The following is a 10,005-nucleotide window of genomic DNA, read 5'->3' as shown; positions in this document are numbered from 1 at the left end:
TCAACCACCTCTCTTTCAATCAATATTACACTCTCTTATTGTTTTTCCTCCACCTTTCTTCCTACCTATCTGCCCCTTCATAAACATGACCTCTTTCAAAACTTCATTCTTCAATAATAACGTCTTCACAACTCACAACCAAAAGTCAATTCCCTAGTTAGAATGAAAATTGGAGAGTTGGATGGGTAAGTACTCATTCAAATGCAAGTCAAATCAAGAGAAAATTAAAATATTGATCACTTAATATTTCTCTTTGATATTATACTTACGAAATCTATAAAAGATAATAAAACAATGAGAAAAAATGTTGTTCCGCCTTACACTCCTATACTAATTAAGGAAATCAAGGAATTTCATCAAGTCAATATTGATAGTTGTTGGAAGCACGTTAGTTCTTGCACAAATTTGATTTTTGAGAAATGGTAAATCAGGGGAAAGAATAAAATTACTCAATAATCAATTAATACAAATTTTAAATATATAAATTTCAAAATTAAGAAAATGAAAATATATTAAAGGATCTACAAAATAAAGAAATAAAATAAGTATTTGTGAAGAGATACATCGTTGACTTTTAACATATATAGACTATAGTAGCACATTGTTTTCGACATATATACATAATAGATATATCCACAGACATGGAAATATATAGAAATATTTTCTTATTTGTTCTTGAATTTTATTGGTGTCAAGTAAATAAACACCTATATTATTTATGATATTCAAACTTGATTGATTTCATATATAACCATGCCACTACACCACTTCTAGCAGGTAGTAGCGGTTTTAGAATTGGATAGCGATGGTTTTTAACCGTCGTAAAATGGATAGCAGCGGTTTTCAATTCGCTTTAAAATAGGAAGCGGCAAAACTATTAGTGACGGTTTTTAGTAACCGCTGAAATAACCATTGCTAATTAATATTTTGCCGCGAATTGATTTTACGTCAGTTTTAACCGCTGCCAAAAACGAAACCAGACCTACTTGTTGTTTGTGGTGGTTATTAACCGTCACAAAATCTCAATGGCCAAGCTAATACATTTCTATTATAACAGCGGTTCGTAACCACCGCCAAATGACGCATTGCAGTTTTTTTTAAGCCAAAATTTTTAATACATCATCAATTCTTTAGTTCCTTTTACATTGTCATCAAGTGTGTTGCTTTAATTTAATAAAATAAAGAACAACCAATCAAACTAAAAAAAGCAGAACAAAAATATATATGCAAAAGACAATATATATAATAGTAATTTGTCCTAAGTGCATCCATGACTATAAACTAGAAAAAAATGCTAAAATAACTAAATAGTGAACAATTAAAAAGTGATTAGATTCAACTAAAAATCGTATAATTATATATTTCCTACTTAATGTGTATACTCATTGCCGATGAAAGCCATATACTAACCAATAGCTCAATCATGATCATAGTTGTCAGAACTAAACCGGTGATCGAACCGATCAGGCTACTGGGTTACTGGGTCACTGGTTCAACTGGTGGGTCACAGTTGAACCGGTTAACCCAGTCCTATGTAAATAAAAAATAGTAAAAAATTTAAAATTCATTTTAAGAATATCTAGCTATTCTAAAATAATATGGAACAGGAACAATAAGTATTTTGCTAATTTTACTCTATCATAAATATTTTATTTTATTTTTTTAAAAATAAGTGAGTTTATAACTAAAATTAAAATAAATTAAATAGAAGTAAATTATTTGATGAAAGATATCTATATATATATTATAATTTGCAAATAAATTAATAAGAAGTATGATAGCCTGAATGGCACCTTTTTCATTGAGGATAGGGGTTCGAAACCCACCATTAAGTGCATGAAGCCATCTCCATAGCAAACTTGATGCTTCCACAGCATTCAAGAATAATATGTTACCTTGCTCAGATAGAATTGTCATTTTTTTTTACCTAAATAGTAAGAAATTCATTATGATTAAAAAGTATAATTAGTCAATTTTTTGATAATTAAGCCAATTAATTAGATTAATATAAACTAATAAAAGATCAAAAGAAGATGCTATTTTGCCTTTGAAGTTCCTAAGTTCTTTGTTAGTTGGTTTAGTTTCTAATTACAGGATCATATTAATTTGGGGGTTAATTATGTAACCAAGTTATAGATCTAACTCCAAAAGCTAACTTACCAAATAACATAGCGTCTACTATAGCATTTAGCTATTTAACTCCAAAAGCTAACTCTCACACACAAGTAATATATACACAATTAAAATGATACTAAAGACACTGCTATTATTATTATATAAAAGTTCTTATGAAAGGTAAGTTAAATAAGAACAATGTATGACTTTTCTTTCTTTAACATTGGAAACAACTAAGATGCTTGCTTGAAAAGAGAGGAAGGGTTGATCTACAAAGCTGTAACACTTAGGTGTAATGGATTAAAAACAAAGCACAAATGCAAAATAAATATAAATATATTACTTCTAACTATTAGACTCACATGTATTTAATTAATAGTTAATAATTAAATTAGTTACTATTCCAATTAGTTAGTTACAATCATAGTTAGTAGTTTCTAGAATTAGTTAGAGCTATTCTATTATATATAAGTATGTACTTTTTTTACTCTTTTCGTATTTTTAATATTCATTCTCAATTGAATCATTCTTTTTTCATCATCAAAGTCTCTGAACTAATGCATATTATGGAATTAAGCACTGTAACTGCAAGGTACAGGGAAAAAACAGGGCAAAAAATGTGCATAATAAGAAAGGAAATAATGAGTGAAATTGTATGTATATTATTTGGTCTCTTAGGTTACACTCTGATGTTTATATAGGTGATCAACAACACAATCACACTAAGAAACTATTGCTACATCAGAAAGGAAAAATTAACTAGTTAGAAAGCATAACTGCTACCGAAGAAGAAAACAAGATTCAGAGATATAGCAGAGTTTAAGAATCATACGAAATATAAAAATCGTAAATCATCAAGAGCATCTAAAATCAGATAAGCATCCCTTATCAATTGAAGGTGGCAGCACTATAAAGGAGGAAGAAGAAACCAACTATCGGCAAACTGGATAAGCCTGCAGAGATTGAATTTATCTGAGATTAGATTTTAAATTTAGAAGAAGTAGAAACTACATAATTTTTTTTGAAAGGGATGGAGAAAAACACCAAATTCGTTGATAGAAGCATGGAATTTTGAGGTAAAGAGTGTTCAATTTCGCCACATTGGGTCTGTGGCAATTGAGAGAGCCCAGCTTAAGTTGGCCACGAGCAAACAAGAACGTGGGAAAGTTTCGTACAATTTGGTCACGGAAATCCAAGTCATTGCAAGTGGTTACCACAGTAAGGATATTTACCACTCGTTCGTGGGTATCTTCCCGTTGCTAAGTTTCATTTTTATGGTAGTGTTTGCAACAAATGAGCATCCGTGACTAAGGAGGGCGACACGTTTTTAATTAGCCACGTTTTTTACTCCGTTAGCCATAATTTTAACACCCGTGAAAATATTTTGTTAGCCACATCTTTGGCACGTTTGGCCACGCGCTTTTCCGTGGCAAAATAAAAGGATGCACAATGAAATTTTTGCTTTTGTCACGCTTTACCTATGGCAAAATTGAGGCAGGCCGGATTTTTTAGCTACAATTTTTTCCGTGACCAATGTTAACGAGTTATTTAACATCAGTTTTTTCTATGGCAAAATAAAAATGAAAATATTTGGCTTTTGACATGCTTTATTTGTGGCTAAGTATTTCTTTCAAATTATTTGAGATAAAGGCTCTGATATTTTTTCCTACAAATAAATGCACATCGCATTGGACTAGTGTATTCACTTAATGAATTCATTTAGAAAAATGTACAGCCGAATAAAAAATTTGTCAGACATTTACGACTAATCGTTGTCCTTCTCCGCTTACATAACTCCATCTTTCTTTAGTAAAGTTGATCCAATAACCTCACTTTGATATACATGCCTTCCCAATTGTTTCTCCTAATACAATAAATAAAAATTTAAAAGGTAATCACAAATTTAATTATAAACTCTAATTTTATAATAATAGTATAACAGTATGTAACACAAAAAAGATAAAAAAAAAATTTACCATCTGAGTTGCTCTTCTAGCATTGCTTTTACTTCCACCGGCATGTGAAATTATAAGCTTCTCACAATTTTTGGCGTTTTGCAAACATCGTTTCTATGATTTTCAAAGCTTTTATCAGTAAATAAATGTTAACGAATAACCAAAGCCAACATTCAATAAAAAAATACAAAAGTATAAAATAAGTAATTACCTTTATTTTAAGGTTCATATATGATCCACAAAAGCAGTCCATTCAACAGTTGACGCCAGCATAATCAAACTCAATTTTTCTTGAAATGATTTATAGATAAAATCTATTATTAAATGACAACAAATCAATAAAAATAAACATCAAAGTAAAGCTACTTCAATAAATTTTCACTGTCTTTTTGTGTTATCTTCTAGCATCTTATCCCATCTTTTGATTGAAATGAAACAAAATCTATTTCAACCAGCTACTTGACCAAAAAATCTCACAAATAGGTTCAAACCATTATCTCAATTTTGTCTATTTGCATCTAATTCCATAATGACTTTTCACTTTTTTTCAAGCCCAAATTTAAATTGCTATCATTTTATGAGTGATGATTTCTCTAGTAAAAGTGTCTGAAATCATAGCAAAACGTCAAGTCAAACTAAGCTAAAATTAAAAAAAAAAGAACAAAACAACATAAATGACAAACTTATATATATGGAATTGATTGCACACATATATATAAGTAAGTAATCTAAATTGCATACTAATCTAATCTAAATTACATACATATATCAGTACCAGATTAAACATAGTATTAGATAATAAAAGTACGGTGGGTTATTTCAAAGGTGTTTCTAAAATCCTAAACTTACAAATTAAATAAATGCGACTTTAATGAAACTCAAAATTAGAAAATATAGTTCATAGTTTCATCAAACTAGAAGAGATTAACAATAAATTAAACATATATTTTGTTAATCTGTCCATGCATGATTAATCCAATAAAAATAATATTATTAATTATTGTGTATAACAACAAGAACCTATTCAAGGCCCATAATGCCAGCCACAACCAGTAACATATATTTTATCTCAGATATAAATTGTTCCTAATTATGTATAAATGTATAAAAATTACAAGCAACAAAGTGTCAATAGTCAAACAAAATTTTATATGCTTATTTGCGAAATTATTTTGTTTTATCTTATTGAGAGTATATCTGCGTTTTACATACCGTTAATTGAGTTATATTTCAACATATTTTTATTAGAAAATAATAAAATTAATTGGAAACTTTTGTAGAGGCCTAGTTAGGTAGTTAGCAGAGAAGTGAAAATCATATTGAATACAGAATTTCAAACTGAAAACAAATATGCATAAGATTAATCGAAGCATAGTATAGACAATAAAAACACAGTGGATTGGTTCTAAGGTGTTTCTAACTTCCTGAACTTACTAATTATATATTAGTAACTAATCTATATTGCATACATATATCAGTAATAAATTAAACATAGTATTAGACAATAAAAATACTGTGGATTGGTTCTAAGTGTTAACGAAATTAATTGGGAGTAAAGATTTATAAGGAACAAAGTACTTGCTATTAAGAATCAATGAAAACAAATCATGTGGATAAAAGATATCAATTGGTTTAAAGTACATGTAATACTATATCATAAGTTGTTTAAAAAGAGATTAAAAAAATTCAAAAGTAACATATATATTTTATTTTAGAAGAGTATTTGGACATCAAACTTTGATACTAATATTATTTTCTAGTTGTTTGAAAAAAAAAAGTTAGAGTTTGAATATACCTATCTTTGACATTCACAAACAGTTTATAGACGCAGCAGGTTCTAGTAGATCAATACCACTTTAATTTGTCATCTCCGTCTTTAAAAATTTATCCCCATCATAATTGAGACTTATTTAGTCCAAACCATTTTCTAAACTCAAGTTTATATATTCACTTTGTTTTCCTAGCTCTGCAAGGATTGGTGGTCCGAAAATATTATATTTATATTTCATAGTAAATTAAATGCGTGCAAAATAAAGTCCTAGATAATATAAAAAATGAGAAAAAAAAGAAGTCGAATAAAATAATGAGATAAAATAGTTCATATAATAAAAACACAAGAAATTAAACAACATAAAAATAGTTTCATACATGTCTCTACATTTAACTAAATTAAATATTATTGAGCATAATACTAATACAACATATTCATGAAGTCATTCATAGAGCATATTCAACAACTCAAAATTAAATTCAGATTCAGAATATTTTAGAAGTTTCATCATGCATAATTAAAAGAAAGCACTCAAGTCCAACCATATTAAATCAATGATTTCCTGCTTAGAAATTGGTAAATAAATATTTGGTCAGGTTGGATAATGTATGTTTCTCCAATCTTATATAATCTCTTAAATCTTAAAACCAAACATAAACATAAAAGTTAAAAATTATATAATTTCTTACCTAATATGTATACTCATTACTGATGAAAGCCATATACTAACCAATAACTCAGTCGTGATCATGGATTTAAAATATAGAGCCAAAGAGCTGGTAAACGCGTAGAGAAAATCAGAGATTTAGTACCCAAATTTTTGTAATGCTCAGTAAACAAAAATAGAAAACTTCTATAATAGAATCTAAAAGAGAGGATGAGGTACTAGTGTAGAATGCATGTGAGAAAAGAGACTTTTCAATGTTCGTGTGAACATTGAGTGCTATCAGCTAAGAATGGACATTAGTCTTGTTACACCAAACGTTGAAGGCCACATTGAGTGTGTGAAGCCATCTCTATAGCAAACTTGATGTTTCCACAACATTCAAAAAAATCACATTCTTCCATAGTAATTCAGGTTGAAAATTTTTTGCAAAGTCTTGTGAGTTGTGATAATGATGTCACCTTGTTTAGATAGAGTTGTTATTTTGTGTGACCTAAATAGTAAGAAATTTATTATGATTAAAAAACATAATTAGTCAATTTTTTGATAATCGCAATTAATCATATTCATATAAACAATTAAAAGATTAAAAGAGGATTCTATTTTGTCTTTGAAGTTTCCTGAGTTCTTTGCTAATTGGTTTAGTTTCTAATTACAGGATCATATTAATTTGAGAGTTAATTATGTACCCAAGTTATAGATTAATTCTAAAATCTAACTCACCAAATAACATAGCATTTATTATAGCATTTAACTATTTAACTCCAAAAACTAACTCACACACAAGTAATATATCCACACACAATTAAAATGAGACTAAAGACAGTACTACTATTATTATATAAAAATACTTACGAAAGGTAAGTTAAATAAAAACAATGTATGGCTTTTCTTTCTTTAACATTCGAAACAGCTAAGATGCTTAATTGAGAAGGGAGGAAGGGGTTGATCTACAAAACTGTAATACCTAGGTGTAATGAATTAAAAGCAAAGGATAAATACAAAATAGATATAAATATATTACTTCTAACTATTAGACTCACATGTATTTAATTAATAGTTAGTAATTAAATTAGTTATTATTCTAATAAGTTAGTGTTGGGAAAAACTCAACAAAGGTTTAAAATAAGAACCTGTTTAACAGCGGAAGCATCAGAAATAATTTTTCCACAATCTGTGCGATTAAATAGGCAATACCAAAGATACTCCAAGCAGCAAATATAATGGCAGAAATTAAATAATCAGACACCAGAATTTTAACGTGGGAAAATCCCCAAAAGAGGAACAAAAAATCCACGGGACCTAATCCAGAAAAATCTTCCACTATCAGAATAATGGGTACATAAACAGTCTTCCTAGTGACACTAGAGCATCTCAACAATCAACAAAATACATCATCAAAACTGATGGAATCAACATAAATCCTCCACAAAAGTGGGTATCTCAAATCAGGCAAAAGAGAAGGCAATACAACAAACAAGTTATATCCTAATGTTCATCTCTACACCAGGAATAACATACTAAAATTTCATAAGAAATGGAGCAAGTTTACCAAGTCAATGTAATCAAGATGGCCAAGCTCTTTTCTCCCAAATTCTTCTCCTCTTCGGCGCCGATAAAAAACTCTCTCCTCTCTGTATTTGCTTTTTGTTTCAAAATGAGGGACTTGCCTCTCATTCTCTCTCCGTGGCTATTAGCCACTTTATTCCTTTTTTTTTTTTAAAGCTTGTGGGCCCCACTTGATTGGGGACCCACCAACAAATCTCCCCCTCACCAACACAAGTGGGGATAAGCTGTTCCACTAAGCCCGCCTTTTCTTTGCAGGAATCAAACTTCACTGCAGGTAAACTCTTAGTCATCATATTTGAACCATTATCATCAGTATGGATCTTCTCAAGTGCATATGACTTCATCTCAAGCGCTTGACGTATCCAATGATACCTCACCTCTATGTGCTTCGATCTGGAATGAAACGTTGGATTCTTGCTGAGATGGATAGCACTCTGACTGTCACAGAATAACACAAACTTCTCTTGATTGATGCCTAACTCTTGTAGAAATTTCTTCATCCATAAGAGTTCCTTAGAAGCTTCAACAACAGCAATGTATTCAGCCTCTGTAGTAGACAAAGCAACACATTTTTGAAGTCGAGATTGCCACGGCACAGCTCCCCCTGCAAAAGTCATCATATGACCAGAAGTAGACTTTCTTGAATCAAGATCCCCAGCCATATCCGCATCTGTATAACCATCCAACACAGGTTGGCCACTCCCAAAGCATAAACAAACTCTGGAAGTACCATTAAGGTATCTGAGAATCCACTTCACTACTTGCCAGTGTTCTTTGCCAGAATTAGAGAGAAACCGACTAACAACTCCAACTGCATGAGCAATATCCGGCCTGGTGCAAACCATAGCATACATCAAACTGCCAACTGTAGATGCATATAGAATCTTCTTCATTTCTGCTTTCTCTTTCTCACTTGTAGGACATTGCTGCAAACTGAGCTTGAAATGACTAGCAAGTGGAGTACTAACAGGTTTGGAATTACTCATGTTAAACATCTCTAAAATCTTCTCAAAGTACTTCTGCTGCGACAACCATAGTTTTCTAGTGCACGAAATTGTGATGTCCAGGCTCGAACAATCCCTGGCAACGTGAGCAACTTGGTACGCGTAATCGTGATTACACTTTAATGATGTAAAATTTATGGCTCTTTCTTTCCCTGGCAATGGCGCCAAGAGCATGGTGCCAATACCATGGTTCACAACTTCGATACAACTAACCAGCAAGTGCACTGGGTCGTCCAAGTAATACCTTACGTGAGTAAGGGTCGAATCCCACGGAGATTGTTGGTATGAAGCAAGCTATGGTCACCTTGAATGGATATCTTAGAAGCGAAATAAGATGAATTGAATAGAAAACAGTAGTACTTGCATTATTCTTTGAGGAACAGCAGAGCTCCACACCTTAATCTATGGAGTGTAGAAACTCTACCGTTGAAAATACATAAGTGAAAGGTCCAGGCATGGCCGAGAGGGCCAGCCCCCATGGTCTAAGAACAATGCGTTCCAAGATGATCCAAGGATCAAAAGATAATCCAAAGATGACTAATACAATAGTAAAAGGTCCTATTTATAATAAACTAGCTACTAGGGTTTACATGAGTAAGTAATTGATGCATAAATCCACTTCCGGGGCCCACTTGGTGTGTGTTTGGGCTGAGCTTGAGTGTTGCACGTGCAGAGGCCATTTGTGGAGTTGAACGCCAGGTTTTGATCCATTTCTGGCGTTCAACTCTGGTTTTGGATCCTTTTCTGGCGCTGGACGCCAGATTTAGGCAGAGAGCTGGTGTTGAACGCCAGTTTACGTTGTCTATTCTTGGCCAAAGTATGGACTATTATACATTGCTGGAAAGCCCTGGATGTCTAATTTCTAACGCAATTGGAAGCGCGCCATTTTGAGTTCTGTAGCTCCAGAAAATCCACTTTGAGTGTAGA

Source organism: Arachis ipaensis, chromosome B01 (assembly GCF_000816755.2).
Source record: "Arachis ipaensis cultivar K30076 chromosome B01, Araip1.1, whole genome shotgun sequence".
Classification (NCBI taxonomy): domain Eukaryota; kingdom Viridiplantae; phylum Streptophyta; class Magnoliopsida; order Fabales; family Fabaceae; genus Arachis; species Arachis ipaensis.
Note: the sequence above shows the minus strand (reverse complement) of the source record.